The following is a 26,301-nucleotide window of genomic DNA, read 5'->3' on the forward strand; positions in this document are numbered from 1 at the left end:
TAAAAGGGATGATTCTGGTGCACATTTGTATTAGTTAAACTTAAATTTCAATCTGCTTTGTTAAATGAAATGGAAGAATAACTTGGCACTAAGGTCTCAGCTCTTTCATAAATATTGACATTAATTTTTTTCTGATTCTGTGATTTTTGTTTAAATATAAATTAGGGAGATATAAAAATGTGGGAAAAGATTGTTTTTTACAATTTTATTTTTTATTTTTTAATTTAAATTCAATTTGCCAACATATAACACCCAGTGTTCATCCCATCAAGTGCCTTGCTCAGTGCCCGTCACCCAGTTACCCCATCCCCCCACCTTCCTCCCCTTCTGCAACCCTTTCTTTGTTTGTTTCCCAGAGTTAGGAGTCTCTCATGGTTTGTCTTCCTCCCTATTTTTTGGGAAAAGAATTTTCTTAGTTTTAATCAATCAGATAGTTAAGGATTACTATGAAATACATGTTTCATGAAATGCTCAACATTCAGTGAGAGTTCTCTGTTTTAGGCAGGTGTGTGCAGAAGATAAAGGTCGAAACAGATCTGTCCTCTAAGAGTTCACATAAGGTGTTCCCTTAGGACCATGTGGTAGCAAAAGTTTTTTCTCCTAATGGCTTATGGGACTAAGGATTAATGTGGATTTCACTACATGTTCTTTTCCCTCAATTTCTTAGAGAAGGTTAAATATATGGATCTCTTAACAGTGTTCGTATTTTTGAAGTGAATTAACTCTTTCAGAATTAGATCCTGCTGTGCAGTCATATGCCGTGAAAGGAGATAATGGCTATAAAAGTCTTAGTGAATTGTAAGTGATATATAACTAACTGTAGCATAAGGTGGTATTATTGTTGTACAGTACTGTTCTAGAATGTTCTAATTATCACCTCCATAGTAGTGTTTGGTTCCAGCTCTGTCTGTCTTCTGAGTAGTGGTTGATGTATTTATAAAGTACCAGGAAACAAGACAGCAAGGTGGTTTAGACCAGAGTAAAGGTTCTACTCTAAAGGGGGGGGGGGGGGGAGAATGGTCCCCTCCCCCATTCTGCATATCTGATAATGTCTGGAGTCATTTTTTATAATCACAGCTGGAGGGGAGAGGGATGTTACTGGCCAAAGATGCTGCTAAGCACAGTGTAATGCAGAGGACAGCCCTCAAAACAAAGAATGACCAATTGAAACATTAGTAGTGCTAAGAAAGAAACTCTGGACTGGAGCATGGGATCTGGAGTGGGCATCAACCTGCGTTAGCATCCTAGCATATCCCTGGGCAAGTTCTTTAAACCTGAGATTTCGTAAAACTCGTGTCTGAAGAGATATTGTGGAATTAAATGAGATAATGTATATAAAGTGCTTAGTATACAGAAGGTGCCCAGTAAATGGTAACTCTTAGTATTACATCTGTTTTGTAAATCTAGAGACTAGACTTCAAACAGACAGCTTTGGTTATTTAATCCATTGTATACAGAACCAGTCCAGGCTTCCTGATCCCATCTATGTGTTCAGGTGTAGGGCAGAGACACAAACTTATGGTCTCTGGTCCCCGTGGTTCCTTCTGCATTCTGGCCCAGGTTCTGCCCTGGTTCTGCTGGGCAGCTAAGTATAGGCTAAGGATGACTCTAACCAAATGAACAGGACAGTCAGTCCCGCACACCTCCCCTGTGTAGAGGAAAGGTGCACTGTGGGTGGAGGCCTTTTCTGTTACATCTGAGCTAAACAAGGAAGGAGGTAGCCAAGCTGGGAAACTCCCCTCAACTGAGCTAATGTCCAGGATCTACTCAGACCCTTGTATATGCCTGGTCAAAGCTTTCTCTACTGCATTAGCAGGCTATGAGCAAGGTCTGGCAGTTTCCCTTTATTTTCCTTAGCCTCTCCTACTCAAGCAACAAGTTCTTGTAGGGGTCCCTTTGCTTTTTAAGGAATCATTTAAGTCCACTCGTTTTTTGCTCTGTGTGGGGTTACCAGCCATCTGGGAGAAGATAGGAGACCTCCCATAAAGCCCAGGCTCTGTTTTGATCTTCTTGCCTTTCTGTGTTTTCCTCCTGCACACTGGAGCCACTGAGTGAGTAATGCGCTCACTGTAAGCAAGGAAGCCTCCGCAGGGTGGGGGTGGGGCAGCCATTCTGGGTGCAGAGAGTATTTAGCAGACCAGGATGTAAATAAAACAGTGGTTTTTTTAGCTGTGAGCTAGAAACCATTAGTTGTGTTATACAGTAAAATCAACTGGGGATTTCTTAAGAATGCTGATGCCTCAGTCCCACCACAAACCATTGATTGAGAATTTCAACAGGGCGTAGATATCAGATTTTTGAAATTATAATGATGCCTAGTGAGAGCTGAAAGTTAGGACCATGCCTTATGAAATTAATGGTCTGCATTGAAAGAAAGAAAGAAAGAAAGAAAGAAAGAAAGAAAGAAAGAAAGAAAGAAAGAAAGAAAGAGAAGAAAGAAAGAAAGAGAAAGAGAAGAAAGAGAAGAAAGAGAAGAAAGAAAGAAAGAAAGAAAGAAAAAGAAAGAAAGAAAGAAAGAAAACAAGGGAGGGAAGAGGGAAGGGAAAGAAAGAGAGTCTAATTAAAAATATCAAAATAACATAAGAATTATTTTGTTAAGCTTTTGTTTTAGCAATGGATGTTTGTTTGCAATGTAAAATGTTTCTTTTAATGGGTTTCAGTCAAAAAGTTTGAAAAACATTGTTTTAGAGCCTTAGAGGTATTTAATATTGACAAATTTACCTCTCTCAATATTCCTGTGTGAGCACCTGCTGGACAGATTTCAAAATGCTTTTATGTTTCTTGTCAAATACAACTTTTGCAACCGTCCTATGGAGGCCTAGAGAACAGATATCATCATTTTTTTTTTTTTTAACAGATGAAGGAAACTTGGGGTTGGTGAGGGTAAGCCATTTGTCAAAATCACAATGAGAAAATGACTAAAACAGGGACTCAAACTTTCAGGGCTTCTGATGACTGCTACAGGGCTCAGTCCACCACATCTCACTGCTTCTTCTGATTAGGAGACCCTAGGAGAAAGATACAACTAGAGCATGAGTTGGCTTCAACATTGTAAAAATAATAACTGTTGACTGGCACTTGCTAGTGTCAAGAAATGTGTTTGTGTTACTTCATTTAATTCTCAAAACAATCCTATGAGATAGGTACTATGATTAGCCCCATTGCACAGATGAAGAAACAGGTTATGACCTGCCCAAGGAGCAGAACTGAGCCCTGACAGCAAACCCACACTCTTTATGTGTGCTCTTTATTGCCTCAGTACTGGTTTGTTGCCATTTCTCTAACGTCTACATTCCAGCCTCTAGGGATTGTTTAAATAACAGAGAAATGGCTCTATCTCTTAGTCTGCTCAAGTTGCCATAACAAAATACCATAGGCTGGGTGGCTTAAACACCAAAAGTTTATTTCTCACAGTTCTGGAGACTAGGAAGCCCAAGATCCAGGTGCAGCAGACTCGGTTCCTAGTGAGGGCCCTCCTTCTTCCTGATTCACAGATGGCTGCCTTCTTGCTGTGTGCTCCCATGGTGGGGGGTGGGGGAGGAGAGAAAGAAAGAGAGAGAGAGAGAGCCCAAGGGCAAGAGTTCTTTTCCTCTACTTGTAAGGACACTAATCTTATCATGGAGACCAAGTCCTAATGATCTCATCTAAATCTAATTACTTCCTAAAGGCCCCACATTCAAATATCAGTCATCACATGGGAGGTTAGGGCTTCCACATAAATGGAACTTGGGGGGAACAAAACACTCAGGCTAGTACTTGTAGCTTCCACTCAGCTTTCCTTGTGCATGTGGCTAGAAGTCTACACCTGCAGTGATGAAGTGAGGAAACCCTTCTCTGCCACCTGAGCTACTTTATGGATCCTTGTTCAGACTGTTGATGATGCTCAGTGCCATGAATTGCTGAAATTTCATGATGGGGCTTTGGTAGTCCTGGCTGCAAAGGAACCTGAACACTAACCCTGGAGTGAGATCTTGATGGATTTCTCAGTGGTCTGGAACCCAAAGACATCTTGTTCATGCATGCATTCATTCATTCATTCATTCATTCATCAAATACTAAGGACCATGCTAAACAGTAGAGATAGAATGATGAGCAAAAAATGCTGTCCCTGCCCGAATGGAGGATGCAGTTTGCAGGTAAGTTTTAGAGATGACCTTCCCCTTTAAAGATTGAGGGGGAGGGAGTATTTATTGTGGCTTTCTAATACCTTTACACGGGGGTAAAATGACCAGAGCAATGCAAAGTTCAGGTCAAGTGTAAATAGGAGAGGGCTGGTTGGTTACCTCCTGAGAAGCTTAGAGTGGAAGAATTAGACTTCACATTATCCCATGTGACATTGAGAAACCACACTTCTGCAGAAGTGGGGAACTGCTGCTCTCTGTTGTAAGTCAATGGGGTTGGATGATCAGGTTGAGTTAAGCCTGGGGCTTCAGGAATAATTTCCTTCTCTGCATGTCCGGGAGGGTACAAGCTTCCAAGCCATCTAGACAGTCAATAAAGTATTTTCGTACGTGAAGAGGATTCAATACTATATAAGAAGGAAATTTGTTGAGTGAGTAAATTAATCATAATTACAATGAATGTTAATATATAGTAGAGATAATTGGAGACGTCAAAATTTTGAGATGAGTATACCCAGAGAAGTACCAAGGATCCCCAGGCTGAGCTGATATCTGAGTTTAACCAGTTCCCAACTCCTAGGATTTGAGGTTCAAAGCAAAGGTTGCTGATGTTAAGACTTTTTTGTTGGTCTTGAGATGTAGCTAACATTAAGGGCAGTGACATTTATCCTTCCCGGATGATGCAATCCAAGATTAAGAAAAGCAGAGAAGAAAACATGTTTCTATTCTCAAGGAATAGAGAATTTGTTGCTTTTCATCAGTGGCTTGAAACTCTGTATTTACCTTATCCTTAACACCTGCTCTTGGAGTCTAAGAGGATACCCAAGAGGTCAAAGATAAATCTACAGGTGTAAAACTGGAGGAGGGCTGCACCTACTCCAACCAATTGAAGATGGAATTAAAACACACATACTTTGCTGAATATGGCTTATAGATCATACTTTTGTGAGAAATAAACCTTCTGTTGGTGAAAACTACCTTCTTGTTTTTCTTTTAGACTCTGCAGAGGATTGGTAAGAAATTAAAAAAAAAAAAAAAAAAAGGACGAAAAGGGAGGATGATGTAAAATCAATGTGTATCAAGTGTATTGGCTCTTGAATTAGAAAATTTAGGGCAGCCCCGGTGGCGCAGCGGTTTAGCGCCGTCTGCAGCCCGGGTTGTGATCCTGGAGATCCAGGATCTAGTCCCACGTCGGGCTTCCTGCATGGAGCCTGCTTCTCCCTCTGCCTGTGTCTCTGCCTCTCTCTGAATGAATAAATAAATAAATCTAAAAAAAAAAAAAAAAGAAAAAAGAAAATTTATATTCTCCATAGTCTATTCAAGTCTGTCCAAAGAATTCATTCCAAAAAATAAAAATAAAAAAAAATAAAATAAAGAATTCATTCCAAGAGTTCCAGCTTAGTTTTTTTTATTCCTGCACTTAAACAAAATAAAGACGCTGCTATTGTTCTCTCGAGCTGCCAGGAGCCCTGAGGACTTCAGAACATGAAGTTAGTTTCCTACATACACAGATGCCGTGGTCGGAATTGGCTGTGGTACTAGAATGTCACCCAGGCAGGTTGAGGTAAAGCTGCAGGAATGTCATTGAAACTGGGCAGCATTTCAGGTAGAAAATGATTCATCAGATCTTGGCTTGGTGAAGGGTTCAGGTTAATTCATGAGGTGCTATAGGTATTTCTTGCGTTTTTCTCCCCCCCCCCCCCCCCAAACATTCTGAATGATGATGACTTTGTTGTTTATGGCTTACAACTCAGAATGTAATGGCACCTTCTGACTTGCTGCTCTCAGGGTCCTCAACAATTTTGTCTTATCTAAGATGGTAATATTTTAGATTTTTGCAGCTGGAGAATCATTCTGATAGAGGAGCACTTGGAAGGATGAGGGAAAAAAAAGAAAACATATACTTGGGGAAGTAAATGGAATCATGCCAGAGTAGCAGAGGTGGGATTCAAATTGGAAATCTGTCAGTTCATGTATAGGGTTTTGACGACACAATAAGTGCCCAACACTGTGCTAATTACTTTGAGGGATTTAAGAGAAAGATAAAACATGATTTTGTGCTTAAGGAACCTGTAATACATTTGAAGAAACAGTTTTTTTTTTCTCATATAAGAAAGAAAACCTTAAACTGCTTATAGTTAAGCACAGGGCTGTAAAGCACTGGATAGCAAAGGGCAGAGCCACTGTGAGCTCTTAAAGTCAGTATAATTCAGGAGAAACAACCTGAATGAGATCTTGAATAGAGGTAACATTTAGGTTAGGTTAGGTTAGGTTAGAGAGGTAGGTATTTCTGATGGGGGAAAGCTTAACCAATAGCACAAGGCCAAAAATCAGAATGATACCTTTATGTGGTGTACATAAGGCCCTAAGGAAATCACTTCATTCTGCTTCATTTTTCTTCACCTCACATGGTACCACTTCATACACTCTGTGCTTAGGTGTTTATACCCTGTCTTCTGCAGTGGGTCGCAGTGGTCAGCTATGTGAGGAAAACATATGGCAGGATTGCATATCTAGATGTGTTTTTGTAGTTGGGTGTTTAGAGAAAGGAAATGATAATGAAATAATTACAAAATATTTTTCAAGGGCCTACTCTGTGGTTGGCATTATTATAGTTGTTAGAGATACAGACATGATCAAGATCCCTTTCATGTAACATATATTCTCTTGTGGGGAGACAGACAATAAACAAAATCAGGAAATATATTCTTTTAGGTAGTGAAAAATGTTATGAAGAAAAATAACTCAGGAGGAGGGGAAAGAGACTGCTAGGTTTAGGTAAGGTTAAAAATAAAATAAAGATTTCCGATTAGCCCTAAACTTCCCCAGAGAAGCCTGGATTGCTACTGGATCATTACTGAAGTCTTTGCTAATGGAGTTCTGGCTTTATTATTAATATTCATCTCATCCATTGACTTTACACAGTATATATATAGTGGACATGGACATTTAGCAAACATTTCACAATAGTAATAAGAATGGCCTTGCTAGACTTGTACCACATTTTTCTCCTTTTTATAATTTTTTTAAATAAAAGATATTGTCACAAGATTTTTATGGAAGGAAAAAAAGGAATCAAGCAGGAGAGGACATTGTAGGTATTGATGACAGTAATATAGTTACCTATACATTAGCTCTATGGAGGAGACTGCAGCTGCATCAAAATTTTGTCAAATGAAAGAGACAGAAAATATTAAACTATAATTATGTGGCCTCGGTATGTCTCATGGCCTGGGGAACCACTGGGCCTAAAATACAAACCAATTCCAAAGGATATGGGTGCATAATAATACACCCATGCATACACACAGGCATAGAGCAACATAAAGTAGCTACTGTACTGAGGAATTACCTGTGTCAGGCATCGTGCAATGCAGTTTGTTTACATTATCTCTAATCCCTAAAACAGCCTTGGAAGGGAGATAATCCCAGTTTACAAAGGAGAAAACAAAGATGAAATGGCTAGCCCAAGGCCATTATAGTTAGTAAATGTCAGAGCTGGGGTGGACGATTCCTTGTTTGTAAGAGGGCATGGAGTGGATGAGTGTGAGTTTAATTAAGGACTCCCTTAGAGTGTATATCTAGCCTGGAATTGGTCCAGGGTGGATTTTCCTGTCCATCCAGATCATCACCCTATTTAAGGGATTCCAGGAACTGGAAGTTTCTGGAACTGACTCTGAATTTATATATGCGGTTTCCTGGACGTATTGGAGGCATAGACTCTGGTGGTAGGGGGTGAGAGGTAGGGGTAGAGGTGGTGGTGGAGGTATACATTGGGCATTTTTTTCATTATCTCATACACCTGCAAAACTGCATATATGTGTGCTGCTCAGGCCCTTAAAACTTGGAAGTGCTTTGCCATGGGCTGGCGTGATGGCAACTTAGTTTGGAGCCAATCATCAGCTCATCTAAAGCTGACTCAAACCCTGACTTGTGTGTATCTAACTAAAATATAGGGGATAATGAATATTTATTGGATGTAGTTGATTTTGTAAACTTTCAAAGCATAGGAAATGAATAATAATTTAAAGTAGGTTTGATGGTGAAAAGATTGGGTAGTTGGGTGTTTGGAGAAAGGAAAAGATAATGAAATTCTAAAAGATAATGACTCTTTCATTATAGTTCTTTAAAATTCACAACAATTAAATTTATTAGTCAGGTACTATTATATTCTTATTTTATAGATGGAGACAATGAGGCACAAGGAGATTAAATTACTTGCCCAGGGTCACCCAAGGTGTAAGTGGCGGTCTTACAAGTTGCCTAACTCCAGAGCCTGTTCTGTTAACCGCCATTCTAGGTGGTTGCCTCTAAACCTCTCTGCTGTAGCCAATCCTACACTACACAATTGGATCTTGGGGTGGAAGAACAGATGTTCAGGGATATAACTATTGATTTCTGTGAATTCACCCACCTGACCACTGCTGCAAATTGGGTTCTCTTTCAGTACACAGGGACAGAATGCCTCTAAAAGGCTTGGAATTGTCATCTCCATTGAATGATATGATCAGCCTGAAACATTAGTGTATTCTCTCTGGGCAGCAAACCTGATAAAGCACCATTATTGCCATAGTATTTGAGATGTTGGAGAAACCCACAAGGGAAAGGACTTGATAGAAAATATGACTGTTGTTGGACCCCGGCTGCCAAGGGAAGCAAAAGGGTGTTTTTTTGTTTTTTTAATGAATTTCCCTTTGGTTTTCTCTCTTGGCAGAAGGATTCAGTCTTCCCACTGAGGCTTTTCAGTTTGTTTCTAGCACAGCTAATTGTGTTTATTTGTCTCCAGAATCACATGCCTGCCTCCTCTCCCTTGCCTTTTCTTAAGGTCTCTTGCTTGCTTTGTACTACAGTTACTGCCAAAAATGTTCTCCTCACCTGGGAGCCAGTTGGCTGACAACACAGAGTAGATGTTGGGAGGCCAACTCTGTCTCTCCAGAGGGTTAACTTGGCTTCTGGCATCCAAGCCCACCTCAGGGGAGAGGGAGAGAAATTATATAAGCTGGCTGTGAAAGGCACATGCTATTTGCCTTGTCTGCACCCACTTGGTCCATCAGTGTTAGGAGCAGAGCAGAAAGCAAGTAAATACTATTGATTGTGTGAAGAAGAGAGCTTCGCTGGTTCAAGTTCAAGAAATTGATTCCCTATTTTTCTTATCAAAACAAGCATCACATTGACTTTTCTGCTTAATACTCTCCTTTGTCTTTGGGAATCATTGACATTTACTTGACTCTCAAACCTCAGTCTTTTTTTTTTTCTTCATCATTCCCCATGCAGTCCTATCACAGAAGCCACATAACCCATGGAGAACTACACAGTTCCTACTTAATCGTCTCACAGTGGAGCTCTAAAATATGACACCTATCAGGAGGTCGGTGAGCAAGAGCTTAGAAATTCCACCCTTGGGGGCACCTGGGTGGCTCAGTTGGTTGAGCGTTGACTCTTGGTTTTGGCTCAGGTCGTGATCTCAGGGTTGTGGGATTGAAACCCAGGTCAGACTCCACTCTCAGCATGGAGTCTGCTTGAGATTCTCCCCTCCCTGCCCCCTTCTCTCTCTCAAATAAATAAAAATCTTTTAAAAATAAAAAATAAATTCCTCCTTTGGCTTTCTCTGGGACATGCCAGCAAGGACTTCAGCTGATGTCCTTTTCAGGGCGTATGGATTTTCTTTAAATATTTATTTCATCAATATTTCAAAACAGTTTTTCATGATTGCTCCAACTTCTACTTTTTAAAAAAAGTCAAGCGGGGAAAGTGGTGGACTGCAAGTCTCTTAGCTTTCTATCGTAGAATCAACTTGGGGATGGCAAATACATGGCTCTGTGCCATGGCTCCCACCTGAGCCTGGTGTCCCTTCAGAGCCTATGGCAGTAAATCAAACACAGCACTTTTCCCTCTGAGTTCAGCCCAGGCCTAGAATGCCTCTCAGCACAGGACCCTAGGAAGCCCTTACCAAAGAGGTTGGCATGAGAGTTGAAATCTATTTGCTGTCTCCAAAGTAAATGGTCTTTAAAGCTCTCCCTGCACTATAATCCCTTGAGCCTTTCTGCCTGGGGTCACATTTGGTCTTTAACAGTTAGGGACCAGCTCTCTTCTTTCAGCCAGAATCAGATCAAAGGTCAGGAGGGAGAGGTTACCACCATCTGGAAAACAGATGACAATGGAAAATGTTTTAAATGTTGATGGTTCATGGAAGATTTGGAGGTGGTGACTTTCCAATCCATAGTAGGTTCCTGTGGATTTCCATAACACAAACCCAAAGTCGATTCAGTTTGTAGATTGTTGGTTAGTCAGTAAGACTAATTAAGATCATTCTTTTCATGGGAGAAATGGAATGCTTAATGCTTAAGGGGCATAGAAAGGAAATGGCAGCCCAGAGCCTGTCCTTAAGAGTTCCTAATCTAGCAGTTGTATTAAGCTGAATTTAGTGAATGAGAAGTGAAAACAAGAAACTTTGTGCTTCATTGTAATTAACTTACTCTCAGCTGACTACCAATCCTTTTTACTTCTGAAGAAATTTGGAGGTTGTTAAGTTAATGCCTGTGAAGTGACAAGACTTCCTTGACAGATGTTTTAAGTACTCATGATCATATTATAGATAATGTACTAAACAGTAGGAATAGCCTGAGCCAGTCTATAGTCACTAGAAAAAAATTACCCTCTGATAAACCGTGTGGGCAGAGGCTGCGAGGGCTGCTCCAGGCCTGGCCATCTCTAGGAAGATTGACAGAGGGTCAGGCTGCCCTCTGGGTGGTCAAGAGCAGGCTGTATGTGTCAAGTGTGGTTTTCTCTTGTTTTAACCAACAGTACATTCTTTTGCAAGCAAAAGTCAAACCAAGGTTCATTTTGGAATGCTCTGATTTATTAGCAGATCTGCAGAGGCCCTTTTCTACTTCAGAAGTCTCAACTGGATATGAGGGGGTAGGGGAAAGGGAAAAACCACATAGGTCAACAAAGCATTACTCTGGCCCAGTATTTTAAAGGTATTTTTTAAAAATCAGGTTAGGTTTAGAGCCCTGCTTCCTGCTTTTATCTAGCAATGCTTATCTAAAAATCATACTTCAACTGAAATCACTTCTTGTTTACGACCATTCTTTACCTCCTCCATCCTTTTGGATGTCATATAAAAAGAGGCCAAAAACCATCATTTGCTGTTTTTGGGAATGTCCAAAGTAGTTGAATTCTCTGCCTGGGATGAGTGGCTGGTGAGGCTGAAATAATAGCAAGCCTGGGGGATAATTGCAACTTTTCAGTAGATACTACCGTCCTTTGTGGAAGGGAGCGCCGGGGTGGTGGAAATGGAACTGCAAGTACTGACCTTGAGTTTTCTGGTAACAATCAGTGCTTGTCTCTTCCCAAGACCATATGATCTATGGAACTTGCCTGAATTGCTTCTGGCTGGTACTGCATCTTTTGTTTTCTAAAGGCACTCTTGGGGTGTGAAAGTGCATCCCTTTGGAGTTAAAATCATCTGATTTTTTTTTTTAATTTTTTATTTATTTATGATAGCCACAGAGAGAGAGAGAGAGAGGCAGAGACACAGGCAGAGGGAGAAGCAGGCTCCATGCACTGGGAGCCCGATGTGGGATTCGATCCCGGGTCTCCAGGATCGCGCCCTGGGCCAAAGGCAGGCGCCAAACCACTGCGCCACCCAGGGATCCCAAAATCATCTGATTTAAAAGGATCTTGTTTGAATGTGAAATGGATGATGAACTTAAATAATGTGGGCTGTTATACACAAAATCAGCTTGAAATTTGGAAGTGACACTTTCTGGACCTGTAGTCCTCTTGTCTTAGGCTTATAGTTACATTTGTTTTTTTATTTTTTCAACTTTAATTCAGGAATCTCAAGTTGTTGGCCTTTATTATTCTCCATTTACAGATGGCACTGTTGGTGCCAGAAGGATTGTGGTTTATTTTTAAGTATGTGATTCATTTAATTTGAGTAGGATTTGGGTCTTCTTCCTTCTGGTGCCTTTGGCCTCCAAGATCAATACAATCTCAAAGTAGAAAAAATTGTCCATTTTTTAATAGTATTTATATAATGGATATGCCTTGTTTACATTAATGATAATGTATCAACTGCAATATAGTTTTGACTAATCAAAATCTTCAGTTAAGCTAATTGTTACTGACACATTGCACTTTGAAAAAAAAAACTATCAAAACAGGAAAATAAAGTCCTACGAGAACTTTTATTTGAAAGCAACTTCCCAGTAAGGCTCTAGGCACACCGTAGACACTGTCCACAATCTTTCTGATCATTGGTACCTTCGTTATCCAAGCTATCTAATGATCACTGATATCTAGAAGGAGCTAAAGGACTTGCACAGTTCTGAATTATACAAATTATTTTCACTTACACATTTAGGAAAGTTAGCTAATACATTTCAGAATAAATGAGGTTGAAACAGTATTTCTTGAGTAGTATAGAAGTTCAGGGCATAGCCTCTGGAGCAATACCATCTGGGTACAGATTCTGGCTCTACCACTTCCCAGCCAGGTGGTCCCTTCCCTTGGGCAAGAGATTTGACCTTTTGCCTCATCTGTATTCCATTTAATAGAGTTGTGAGGAATAAACAAGTTAATAAGATGCAAAGAACTTAGAAGTGTTCCTCGCATAGAGTAAGAGCTTACTATATGTCATTCATACATGTCAGTAATAGTTATTATTGGCAACTGGATAAAAGGAGTACCAGGTTAAACTGAGGGAAAAAATATATATATGGTTTCTGGGAGCTACTCAGTGAGATAGAAACAAGGAGTGTGGGACAGAAGGAAGGTCAGTGGAGGAAGCAGCTCTGTTCTGTTTGGTTGTGTTCATTTTGAGGTATGCACAAATGAGCAAAGGTATCAAATGGACATTGAGAATAAATGGACATGCCAGATAAGAACTAAGTTTTCTGTGTACTACAGATTCTCTCCTTGGTTTTCTTTCTTTTTTCTTTTTTCTTTTTTCTTTTTTTTTAAGATTTATTTATTTAGGGGATCCCTGGGTGGCACAGCGGTTTAGCACCTGCCTTTGGCCCAGGGCGCGATCCTGGAGACCCGGGATCGAGTCCCACGTCGGGCTCCCGGTGCATGGAGCCTGCTTCTCCCTCTGCCTATGTCTCTGTCTCTCTCTCTCTCTCTCTGTGTGTGTGACTATCATAAATTAAAAAAAAATTATTTATTTATTCACGAGAGACACAGAGAAAGAAAGTGGCAGAGACATAGGCAGAAGGAGAAGCAGACTCCTCACAGTGAGCCCAATGCAAGACTTGATCCCAGATCCTGGGATCATGACCTGAGCTGAAGGCAGGTGCCCAAGCACTGAGCTACCCAGGCATCCCTCTCATTGGCTTTCTTATGGATTTCTTGTGAGCTCTCCAAAAATACTGAATTCCATGTGCTTCAGAATTTCTATTTGAACAATATTGAACAAAATAATGGCACATAGTGGACACTCGGCCAATAATTTTTTAAAAGAATAATTGCTTTCATAAGGTGCTAAGTAGCTTGTATAAAGGTAATGTGTGGACGATATAGATGGATGGAATGATAGACAGATAGCTAGATTGAGATGTTGACATAGAAACTAGGAAATTTAAGACTAGTATACTGTCAGTGTGTCTTTCTTTCACCAATTCATTTATTCATTCTTAAAATATTTACTGCTTACTTACTATATGCCAAATCCTGTTCTAGGTTCAGGGATACATCCGTGAACAAAATAGACAAAAATCCCCCTGCTGGTTTAGTAGCCAGGCCAGGAAGGACAGACAAGAAACATAATAAATAAAAATAATAGATTATTTTTTAGCCACTATTAAGGTGGCTACAAAAAAAAAAAAAGCCAGATAATAACAAATGTTATTGTTAACAAATGTTGCCAAAGATGCTGAAGAATTGGAACCCTTGTGTACTATTCGCTGGATTGTAAAATGGTGCAGGCAGTATGGAAAACAGTATGGCAGGTCTTTAAAAAATTAGAAAATAGAATTACTGGGGTGCCTGGGTGGCCCAGTCACTTAAATGTCTGACTCTTGATTTTGGCTCAGGTCATGATCTCAGGATCGTGAGATCTGAGCCCTATGTCGGGCTCCGCACTCAGTGGAGAGTCTGCTTGAAATTATCTCTCTCCTTCTCCCTCTTCCTCTCCCCCCGACTCTCTCTGTCTCTCTTTCTCAAATAAATAAATAAATCTTCAAAAAACTAGAATTACCAATGATGGAACAATTCCACTTCTGAGTATATAGTAGTTCCCCTCCCCCGTATCTGTAGGGGCTACATTCCAAGACCCCCAGTAGATGCCTGAAACTGCCTGTTCACTATACATAGTGAACTCTATGTATATCCTATACACAAATACTTATGATAATGTTTAACATAAATTAGGCAAACAGAGAGATGAACAATAACTAATAAAATAGAACAGTTATAACAATATACTATAACAAAGTTATGTGAATGTGTTCTGTCTCAGAATACCTTGTGGTACTGTCCTCAGCATTCTTGTAATATGAGAGGATAACATGCTCACGTGATGAGATGAAGTGAGGTGAATGATGCAGGCATTGTGATGTAGCATTAGGCTCCTATGGACCTTCTGAGGATACATCAGAAGGATAATCATTTGCTTCTGAACCACAGTTGACTGCCGAAACTTAAACTGCAGAAAGCGGGATCCCTGGGTGGCACAGCGGTTTGGCGCCTGCCTTTGGCCCAGAGCGCGATCCTGGAGACCCGGGATCGGATCCCACGTCGGGCTCCCGGTGCATGGAGCCTGCTTCTCCCTCTGCCTGTGTCTCTGCCTCTCTCTCTCTATCTCTGTGACTATCATAAATAAATTTAAAAAAATTTTTTTAAAAACTGCAGAAAGCAAGTTCTTAAGAACTGAAAGCAGGTTCTCAAAGAGATACTTGCACACCTATGTTCATAGCAGTGTTACTCACCTTAGCTGAAAGGTGGAAGCACTCAAATGTCCACTGACAAATGAGTGGATAACCAAAATATGGTATATACATACAATGAAATATTATTCAGTTTTTAAAAGGAAGGAAATTCTGACAAACACTACAACATGGATGAATCCAGAGGACATGATGCTAAGTGAAATAAGCCAGTCACAAAAAGACAAATGCTGCATGCCTCCATGTATATGAAGTATCTGGAGTAGCAAATTCATAGAGACAGAAAGTAGAAGGGTGTTTTCCAGGGGCTGGAGGAAGGAGGAATGGGGAGTTGCTATTTAATGGCTATAGAGTTTCAGTTTTGCAAGATGAAAATAGTTCTGGATATTGGGTATACAACAATGTGAATGTACTATACACTTAGAAAGGGTTAAGCTGGAAATTTTCATTAGGTATATTTTGCCACAATTAAAAATCTATGAGAAAGAAAGTAATGTATGAAGTGAAAAGTACTACAGAAAACAAAAAGTAAAGCAGAGTAAGGGGTTCTAGAGGGCTGGGGAGAATGCAAATGATATTAAATCAGTAGTGTGGTGGGGATGCCTCTTTGAGAAGGAGCAATTTGAGCAAGGACTGGAGAAATTCTCTCTTGGTGCTGTTAGAGTCTATGTCTTCCAGGGCCCACAGGTGGTATGTGGCTATGCCAACGCAGTGACCAAGTGGTACATAGCTGTACAGTTTATGGTGGCGGGCAGCTGACACAGAAACCATGGCCGTGGGCATTTCAACTCAATTGGAAAAACAATCCAGGCACTCAGGTGGCACTTGCACAGATTATAATCAGATGTCATCTGAGACTCGAGGTCATGTTACAGTAAAGAGAAATGGTTGTTCTCATGCTTGGTCCTTTCTAAAATCAAACTCCATAACATAGAAACAACAATCAGGAGTTTGAGTTTTTAGTGTCTCCTAAGTTTGCGTGTTGTTTAGCCCATTTCCAATATGAGTTTTAAGTCCTTCATAGGACTAGGATTTTCAGGGCTTCAGCTGACCTTTCTGTCAACCCATAACTGGGGTGGGTGCGGGGGGGAGTAGCTCAAGAGTACTTATTTTAGTTACTGTCTCTCTGGTAGGTCATATGGCCTGGAATGGTGAGCTGCTTATAAAAATCCTGTGACCTGGACATGTTTTATTACTAATTTATGAGGCTGTTATAAATAGGTATCAACTTGCTATCATTTAAACCAATACTTTGTACTCATGAGTAAAATGCAAAGAGGTTTACAGCATTGGGTTCTTGAATTGATTTTCCCACATCTCACCAGTTAATCTTTTCCATGGCTAGTAAAAACAAAAGAAGTATAATCAGGATGTATCTCTGCTCTGAAATCAGGAAGAGTCCTTCACAATGCCCTCATCTCCACACCACTGAACTTGGATCTATGGGTGGACAGGCACCTTGTCTCACCACAATCCTGTCCCTGGCCAAGGATTCTAGAGCTATACTGGCAGCCATTGGAAACACTATGCTGTCTTTGCCTCTCTCCCCAAGCTAGAGTTGTGCAGTGATTGCTGAGGTCTAGGGACTATTGGGGACTAGATAGAAAGAGGAGAAATGGATTCCTTCCCAAGTCCTGCCAACACTGATGGCAGTAAGCCTTGGTTGACCGGTTTGTAACATAGTTATCTGCTCAATGTTTGATTTCTTTTACATCTGAATGTATTTGCCTTGATCTTTATACACAGATGCTGCCTGTGGTCATTTAGCCCCAAGAAGTTATCAAGCTCAAGGATATATATATATATATATCACATAAAAGTGAGACTTAGCCTCCTGTGTCTAAGTCTGTAAATTGTACCTCCATTTTCTCCCAACATACAGTGTTGATGGTAGTGATGGGTTTCTCTTTACCCTCATGGTGAAATGATAATGCACAGGAATGCAGCAGCCACTAGGTGTATACTGTTGTTATGAGATCTATATGTCATTAGATGGTGATAGCAGTGCTTGGTACCAAAAGAAGGGAAGCTCAGTGGCATCTTCCAATCAGCATTCCCTGGGATCTGCTCTGGGCAAATATCTGCACCAAATTTAGTGTATAGAGACTGCTGGTGGGAGAGGAGGATGGAGTGGGTAGACTCAGGCTAAGTCTCAGTTTTACCTGTTCTATATGTGTGTGTGTGTGTGTGTGTGTGTGTGTGTGTATATACATATATATATATATACCTGCTCTATATGCATATATATATGCATATATATATGTCTATATATATAGACACTTCCACATAAACACACTCATGTATACACCCATACACATAAATACACATATACATTTTAAAATCTGAAGTATATGTGACATGTTAAGAATTGACAATTGTTTGTTGTATTATCCTCCAAATTAGTCTGTATACTTTAAATATTTCATAATTTCAAAATGAAAGAAAGTCACAAGGCATGCTTAGGAATAGCAAATGGCATAGATCAGTGGTTTTCAAACTTCAACATCACCCTTGGTAACAAATATGCTTTATTTTAGGAACCAGGAGTTGCATGACGGTACTTATCCTTAATGTGAAGTGCACTCTGACATGTTCTATTCTATTTACTCTGTTATGTTCTGCATGAATTGAAGCAGTGAATGATGTTTGAAGATGTAGATTATAATCAGGGCACAGAAAGCTTTGACTGCCAGCCTGGGGAATTTGAGCTCTCATTGGCAGAGAGGAGAAGACTCCCAGTGGCTTTGGGGCATATCATCATCAGAACCAAACTTTAGTCAAGTCAAATAATATGGAACGGGGGCCAGAGACTGGAGGATGCAAGCTCAGTTGGGAACTTATCACCATAATATTTTGGGGACAGTATATGAGCTTCCAGGGGAATGAAAAGAAGGAATAGGTTTTGGATATGCAGCAACTTAAAAAAAGGTGGGGAGGGTAGAGGGTTAATGACAGATTTGAAGGAAGGAGGAGGAAAAGGAAATATTCCAGTTTGATTTCAAGGCTAGGTGACTGGGAGACTGGTCATACCAGTCACAAAACTAGGTACATCAGTTGTTTGGTTTTAAACACACAATGCTTAATGTGGGACATCCAAATGTATAATGTGGAGTCTTGGTGGAGGTTAAAAGGCATGGATTCATAATGGTCTCATAATATTTCATGACTGTCTCTAGCGGTACATAGTAGCCGGTGAGGAAAGAGAGAAATATGGTATAATCATGGTGGGGCTGACCCAGCGAAAGGCTAGAGGGTGAAGAGTGCTGGCCAAGGTAGAAATGAAATGAGGCTTTGCCAGGCATAGAGGGGTACAGCTAACACTGGCAAAGTGTGTGCTTGTTCAGGGAACCAGGACAGTCTGTTCTGGCTTCTTGTATGCAACAAGGATAAAAAAGTAGGTTTCCTAATCTGCTAACTCTTGCTCCAGTGTTATTTTACTTTATCTTTTTTTCTGCGTGGGCTCTCTATTTCCGGCATCTTTGCTTAGGTATTCTTGGGCACAAAAGTACCAATGGTAAGAGGAGATAGACCAAGAGTGACGTGGTGACTAGAAATCAGTTAATAGTTTAAACACTGCTATGGATACCTACCACGTAGATGAACCACACAGAGATATACAACATCCAATTCAAATGTTGTTTCCTTTTGAAAAATACCTCACATTTCCGTTATCAAAGATCTCACTGGTTTTACTCTTAGAAGCAAAGAGGGCCAAAGGAGAATCTTATTTCCCTTTGTCTTAAACAATGATCTATTGACACATTCTGGGGCACCTTTACTGTGATAGTTGCTGATAGGAGAAAGGATGAGTAAGTCAGTGTTCCTGTCTCAAGGAGCTTGCAACTAAATACATAGGAGAGACAAGGCTTTCTATACACACAGCAGTGAAATAGTGCTTGGGTCTGGATATTCTGCTTACCAAATGTGTGGAATAGATAGATAAGTGTTCAGGGAGAAATCAAGGTGGCCTGGAGGTTGACCTTCATAGTCAATGTAGAATTGAATTAAGGCCTTGAGAATATCTAAAGAGAAACTGAGAATGAAGAGACTTGCCTTAAAAAAAAAAAAAAAAAAAAAAGTGACTTGCTTGGGAGCAAATAAAAAGTCTGGGTCTTGGGACTACCAAGAGAGTGGACTGCATTAGCTGCAAAAGGGTTAATGTTTCATTGCTAGGGAAACTGCATTCCTTATATTGTGCTCCAGCCTGGGCTTAATTTGTTATCAGATTCTTCTGCTATGGAAAGTACATTTCCCAGATTTATCTCCTGCCAGTGGAATCTGCAGCTCTCTTCAGGGTTCACCTGGGTTGGCCCCAGTCCCAGCAGAACTGCGGGTGGGTGATGAAGCTTCCTGCAGGCGAGAGGCTGGACCAAGCTGAGAGGCTGCGTTACTGTGCCAGACCATACCTAACAAAGCCTGTAGTTACACTCTTAACAGAAAGTCTGGGGGGACTCCTGTCCCTAGGCATTAATTAACAGGCATTTCAGACAGCAGAGCTTACCTCTACCCAAACAAGAAGTCTCTGAAGAAAAGCGAGCATCACACCCAGCTAACCTGTTGATTGACTTTGGACTGTTTGATGTGTTCTAAACTGTTCCCAGGGATCCCTGGGTGGCGCAGCGGTTTGGCGCCTGCCTTTGGCCCAGGGCGCGATCCTGGAGACTCAGGATCGAATCCCACGTCGGGCTCCCGGTGCATGGAGCCTGCTTCTCCCTCTGCCTGTGTCTCTGCCTCTCTCTCTCTCTCTCTCTCATAAATAAATAAAAAATTAAAAAATAAAAAATAAAAAAATAAAAAAAAATAAATAAACTGTTCCCAGCTCCCCTCAAATCCTCTCACTAGAATTAAACACAGATACTATTTATTGACTATGAAAGGGGTGTTCTGTGTCTGTAATGATGCATTGTGAAAACAGTACCTGTTCAAGTGAGAAGATGACCTGAGATTTGGGAAGTATAGGAAGTAACAATAAAGAAAATGCAGGAATCCTAGCCAGAGGGTTTCAGCTGGAAAGAAAAACTAGGAGGAAATACAGTCTGCTCATCTTCCCCAGAGCACAGCAGCAAATGAATGTTGTCTTTTCTTTCTCCTATCAATATTATGGGGATCCACAGAAGAAGAGATTCAGAGGTGGAAAGGTCACTGATCCCAGAAGGTGACACATGTTTCTGGCTTATCTGTGGCACTCAGGAGCACCTCCTTTTTTTACAGGCAGGGTTCAGCCATGCCAGGTTCCCATGTGGTCAGGGATTGACATATTAAAGCCATTTGGGTTTGTGTGCTATGATAAAGTCGTTAGACAATATTGCAACCTTTCCCAATCTAAGAGAACATGATTGCCTCCTTAACAGTAGATGTTACATATTTTCCCCCTTCAAATCCCATACAACCATTATCTTACATTATGGCAAGTATAGATAGGTTGCTTCTAATAATAATTTTATTTGTATGGAATGCTAACTAGTACTAGAGCTCAAAATCCACAGAATACTGCAAATAAGTGTATATTTCTCTGTAATACTGGGGTGTTTTGGCGGGGGAGGGGGAAGGGAGAGTGTCTTAAGATGTATTGTACTAATTAATCATGTCTTACCAAGTTTACATACTTATGTCAAATATTCCTATGTGTAGAATAGCATTAACCATTTTTCCAATTACAAAAGTAGTAAATGTTCATTGCTAAAAAGTACTGTAACGAGGGGCGCCTGAGTGGCTCAGTCGGTTGCTTCTGATTCTTCATTTCAGGGTCATGATCTCAGGGTCTGGCATTGAGCCCCTATGTGGGGCTCCACACTCATTGCGGAGTCTGTTTGAGGATTTCTCACTTCCCTTCCCCCTCCCCACTCATACATCCATGTGTGCACTCTCTCAAAAATAAATCTTAAAAATAAAATACTCTAGTGATAGTATCTACCCTAGAAGAGAAGTAAAATTCCCCATAATCCTACCACTTAACAATGTCTGTATTAATGTTTTGATTATTTGCAGTTGCATGCCTATTCTGTGCTACATGTATATGTTTACAAAAAGGGGACATATTCTTTTTATTTTCTTCTCCCTTGTAACAATGTCCTTCATTCATTCTATTTATTCAGCAAATCTCTGTTGAGTACCTACTGTGTGCTAGTCAGTCCCTGTTCTAAGTGCAGGGGAGACTACAGGGAAAAAACAAGGGAAAACATTCATATTTCACATGAATCTTTCTAGAACAATAAATGTTAAATATTTGCATAATTATTTTAATAGGTGTATAGTATTCTATTGTATAGATTTATCAGAATTTATGAAGTCAGATCTCTTATTGTTAGATATTGAGATGTTATTTATGATTGTTAGGTTTTCTTAAATATGGAGAGAATATGCATTGACCTGTTTGTGAATCTGAATTCATGTCAAAATTATCTCTGCTAATAACAAGATTCTGCTGCTAGTGCCACTCTTTAAAATGACTTTATAAACACTGATAAGCTACATGGCAGATGTGACTACATAGATCAATGTGGGGCCAGCAGCCTCTCACTTGACGGATGCCTGGATAATCCTGGAGGTGTTTGAGGCTGTTTGCAACTTCACGTCTGTGTCTGTTAGGCCAAAGGCTGTTCAAAGCAAAGTTCTAGTCCTTACAAATGGACCCTAAATTGGAGTTTTGGCTGTTGTTTCTTCCTCAACCCTTTATAGTTATGCATTGATGTGTGACGCTGGGCTTCTGTGGATTCTGGAAGCATTTCTTCTGCTCTTTGATGGAAATTGCCACTCTTTTGTTCTCTGTCCAGCAACCAGCAGGCCACCTTCCTGCCATCTGTGGGAGCCCCCCCGCCCCACAGTGACATGAGGTGATGTCATAGGATTTGTTTGTTGGTGATTTCAGCACACTGTTTGATCTCCCATACAAAGCAAAACATAGCCTAGATGAATTGCAGAATTCTACAGCTTGTAGAGATTAACCCCATTTTTATGGACAAGGACACCAAGTATAGAGAGGTTGTGTGATTTGTCTAAAGTCCCATAGTTAGGGGTAGAGCTGGAACTAGAAGTTGGAATTTCATTCATTCACTCATTCATTCATTCATTCATACATGAGAGAAAGCACACACATAAGTAGGGAGAGAGGTAGAGTGGGAGGGAGAGAGAGAATCTCAAGAGACTCCACACTTAAGTGGAGAGCTCATGCTGGGGATCAGTCACACAACCCTGAGATCATGACCTGAGCAGAAATCAAGAGTCAGAAGCTTAACCAACTCAGCTACCCAGGCACCCCTAGAAATTGGGATTTCTACATTCTCATCTGGTGCTTTTCTAGGGAATCAGCTATTCCAAGCTTGGTTTCCATTAAAGTAGGTAATAGACTAGGGAACACCATTGCTTTGAAGCACTTCTATTTAGCCTCCAGATACCATATCATCAGTACTATGTCTGTTTGCCAAGTATAGAGCTTTTCATTTAATCCTCTACTTTGTTAATCAAGGAAAGACTTTTTAGATTAACATGCTACAGATAGAACAGAATTCAGTGACTATTCTCAATATCTGTGTGCTTTCCTCCAACAGTTTGATAAATGACCTTAGTTTATGGTCATTATGATTTGAATGTCTCACCACACCAGTTCTGCAAAGCCAGACATAAGATGAAAGAGGCCCACTGGGCTTATGACCACTTTTATCTGGGTTACAGACCTACCTGGATTGTCCGATGGATTTCAATTAGATTTTATGGAAGTTACATTTTCTTCTCTTAGAATCTGATTTACAAATAGACTCAGTGGCAATGCAATGAGTTTTGTGATACTGATTGCTTTTGTAAGGCCAACTACAAATTATCTTTGTTAATGGAGCAGAGCAGTTTTACAGCAGCATATCTGAAGTTTCATATCATAATCTGGATTTAGAGTGCAGTTTTTGAGAGCATAATGGTTAAGGGCTCAGACTCTAGGGACAACTGCTTTCGGTTACCTGCTGGCTCTGGGACTTATGGTATAGCCTTAGGCAAATTGCTTAATCTTTCTGTGCTTCTATTTCCTCAACTGTAAAATGGGAATGATGACAATAGTACTAATGCCAGATAGTTGTTAGGAAGCTTATTTTTTTTATATAAAAAGATTTTATTTATTTATTCATGAAAGAGATAGAGAGGGAGGTAGAGACACAGGCAGAGTGAGAAGCAGACTCCCTGAGGGTAGCCCAATGCAGGACTGGATCCTGGGACTCCAGGATCATGCCCTGAGCCAAAGGCAGATACTCAACCACTGAGAAACCCAGGCTTCCCAGTTGTTAGGAAGTTTAAATGAGCTAATATTTGCAGTATACCCAGAATACTGTTGGGCATGTGATAAACACACAAGTGTTTGTTATTATTCTGACATTTTCATTCCATTCAGTCATATATTCAACAACAATTTGTTGGCACATCTATGTGCTAGGCATAGTGGTAGGTGATAAAAGATTCTCAAGCCCTCAAAGGGTCTTACAGTTTATTGGACAGAGATTATACAAGCACACCTCAAAGATATTGCAGATTTGGCTCCACACAACCAAAGTAAAGTGAGTACTGCAATAAGGTCAGTCAGATGATTTCTGTGGTTTCCTAGCACATACAAAAGTTACATTTATACTATTGTCTATTAAGTATATAATAGCATTGTCTTTTTTTTAAAGTACATACTTTTATTTAAAAAAATTTTATTGCTAAAAACTGCTAATCATCATCTGAGCTTTCAGTGAGTTGTAATCTTTTTTGATGGTAGAGGTCTTGCTCAGTGGCTGCTGACTGATTAGGGTGGTGGCTGCTGAAGGCTGGGGTGGCTGTGGCAATTTCCTAAAATAAGATAACAATGAAGTTTGCCTCATCAATGGACTCTTCCTTTCATGAACGATTTCTCTATAGCATATGATTCTGTTTAATAGTGTTATTTTGACCTCTTTCCATGAATGTTCTTAATGACATCTAGAATCATGAATCCTTTCCAGGAGGTTTTCAGTTTACTTTGCCCAGAACCATCAGAGGAATTTGTATCTATGGCAGCTATAGCCTTATGAAATGTGAATTAAATAATATATAATTTAATTTATATTATCAATTTTATAACTTTGTTTACAAACTAGAGAATTTAATTATGAATTAAATAATAAGACTTGAGAATTAAATTTACTCCTTGATCCATGGGCTGCAGAATGGATCTTGTGTTAGCAGGCATGAGAACATTAACCTTGCTGTTCATCTCATCTCTGTCAGAGCTCTTGGGTGATCATTGTCAATGAGCAGTAATATTTTGAAAGGAATTTTTTTTTTTTTTTTTGAGTAGCAGATCTCAGTAGTGGGCTTAAAATATTCAATAAGCCGGGATCCCTGGGTGGCTCAGCGGTTTGGCACCTGCCTTCAGCCCAGGGCATGATCCCAGAGTCTGGAATCGAGTCCCGCGTCGGGCTCCCTGCCTGGAGCCTGCTTCTCCCTCTGCCTGTGTCTCTGCTTCTCTCTCTCTCTCTGTCTCTCATGAATAAATAAATATAAAATCTTAAAAAAAATATTCAATAAGCCATATTATAAATAGATGTGCTATGATCCAGGCTTTGTTATTCCATTTATAGAGCACAGGGAAAGTAGACTGTGTATAATTCATAAGAGCTCTAGGATTTTTGGAGTGGTCAGTGAACACTGGTTTCAATCTAAAATCACCAGCTGCATTAGCCCCTAACAAGAGGGTCAGACTGTCCTGTGCAGCTTTGAAGCCAGGTACTAACTTCTCTGTAGCTACGAAAATCCTAAATGGAATTTCCAATAGAAGGCTGTTTCATCTACACTGAAAATGTGTTATTTAGTGCAGCCACCTTCTTTATCTTAGCTAGACTTTCTGGGTAACTTACTGCAACTTCTACATCAGCACTTGCTGCTTCGCCTAGCGCTTTTATGTTATGGAGATGGCTTCTTTCCTTAAACTTCAAAACCAACCTCTGCTAGCTCCAAACTTTTTTTCTTCTTCTGAAGCTTCCTCACCTCTCTCAGCCTTCATAGAATTGAAGAGAGTTAAGGCCTTGCTCTGGTTTAGGTTTAGGCTTAAAGGAATGTTGTGGCTGGTTTGATCTTCTACCTAGACTGCTCAAACTTTCTCGACATCAGCAATAAGGCAGTTTCACTTTCTTTTCATTTGGGTGTTCACTGGAGTAGCACTTCTGATTTCCTTCAAGAACTTCTCCTTTGCGTTTACGACTTGACTAACTGTTTGGTGCAGGAGGCCCAGCTCTGGGCCCATCTTGGCTTTCAACTTCTGCACAAGCTTAATCTTTTCTAGCTTTTGATTTAAAGTGAGAGATGTGTGACTCCTCCTTTCACCTGAATACTTAGAGGCCACTGTAGATTTATTAATTGGCCTAATTTCAATATGTCATGTCTCAGAGGAGAGGCAAGCCCAAGGAGGGGAAGAGAGACTAGGGACTGGCCAGCCCATGGAGCAATCGATATACACCTGTATTGATTAAGTTTGCAGTCTTATATGGGGACCATACATGGCACCCCAAAACAAATACCATAGTAACAGCAAAGATCACTGATCAAAGATCATTTTAACAAATATGATAATAATGAAAAAGTTGGAAATATTACAAGAATTACCACAATTTGACACATACACAAAGTGAGCAAGTGAGCAAATGCTGTTGGAAAGAATAGTGCTGACAGACTTGCTGGATACAGTGCTGCCACAAACCTAAACAGGCTTTACCTGTTCTTCTCTTTCTAATTTGTCTAACATTAATTATCTTTAATTTTTCTAAATAATTTTAAAAGAGCATCTGAAATAAAACTTTAAGATTGGACTCCTAAATAATCCAAAACATGATGTAACATTTTTAAACACTTTCTTGTACAAATACTACCTGAATTCATGGTACAGATATCATACTTCTATTATTAAAATAGAGTTAAATAATAGCTCATATTAAGATAGAACTTCAAATTCCCATGACATTATAATCTGAGTCTAATTCAAACTCTATGAAAGCAGCTGGGGAAGGTTTTATGAGGCTCTCTAGAAAGGAACCAAAAATTTTAAGTTCCTTTTCAGTTTTTAAAGACTGAATTAAATAAAATATAAGGCAGAAAAATGATATATTGCTAAATTATAATCCTTTTGTGAGTTCTTTATTACTAGTACTTTAATGTGCATGTTTTGTCTCTTCAAAGCACTATCCAACTACAGCCCATTTTAATCATTATCCTCTTATTTTTCTGAGAGATGGAAAGACAAGAAATCACCTCCCACCTTTTTTTAATGAAGAAAATTACAATGAGTACTTTATTTT

At 40.0% G+C, this 26,301-nt stretch overlaps 1 protein-coding gene and 1 long non-coding RNA gene across 6 annotated transcripts in view; one reads left to right on the forward strand and one right to left on the reverse strand.

Moving 5' to 3' along the window:
- Positions 1-26,301, forward strand: part of PAQR8 (progestin and adipoQ receptor family member 8) — a 95,816-nt gene that overhangs the window by 55,310 nt on the left and 14,205 nt on the right. The window lies entirely within an intron of this gene.
- LOC119876876 overlaps positions 2,782-26,301 on the reverse strand; it is a 28,813-nt gene continuing 5,293 nt past the window's right edge. The window contains exons 2-3 of the long non-coding RNA XR_005367848.1: positions 4,284-4,528; positions 2,782-3,008 (exon numbers count right to left, since the gene is read on the reverse strand). This is a non-coding gene — a long non-coding RNA (uncharacterized LOC119876876). The remainder of the gene's footprint in view (positions 3,009-4,283; positions 4,529-26,301) is intronic.

The sequence above is a fragment of the Canis lupus genome, chromosome 12 (assembly GCF_011100685.1).
Source record: "Canis lupus familiaris isolate Mischka breed German Shepherd chromosome 12, alternate assembly UU_Cfam_GSD_1.0, whole genome shotgun sequence".
NCBI classification, from domain to species: Eukaryota; Metazoa; Chordata; class Mammalia; order Carnivora; family Canidae; genus Canis; species Canis lupus.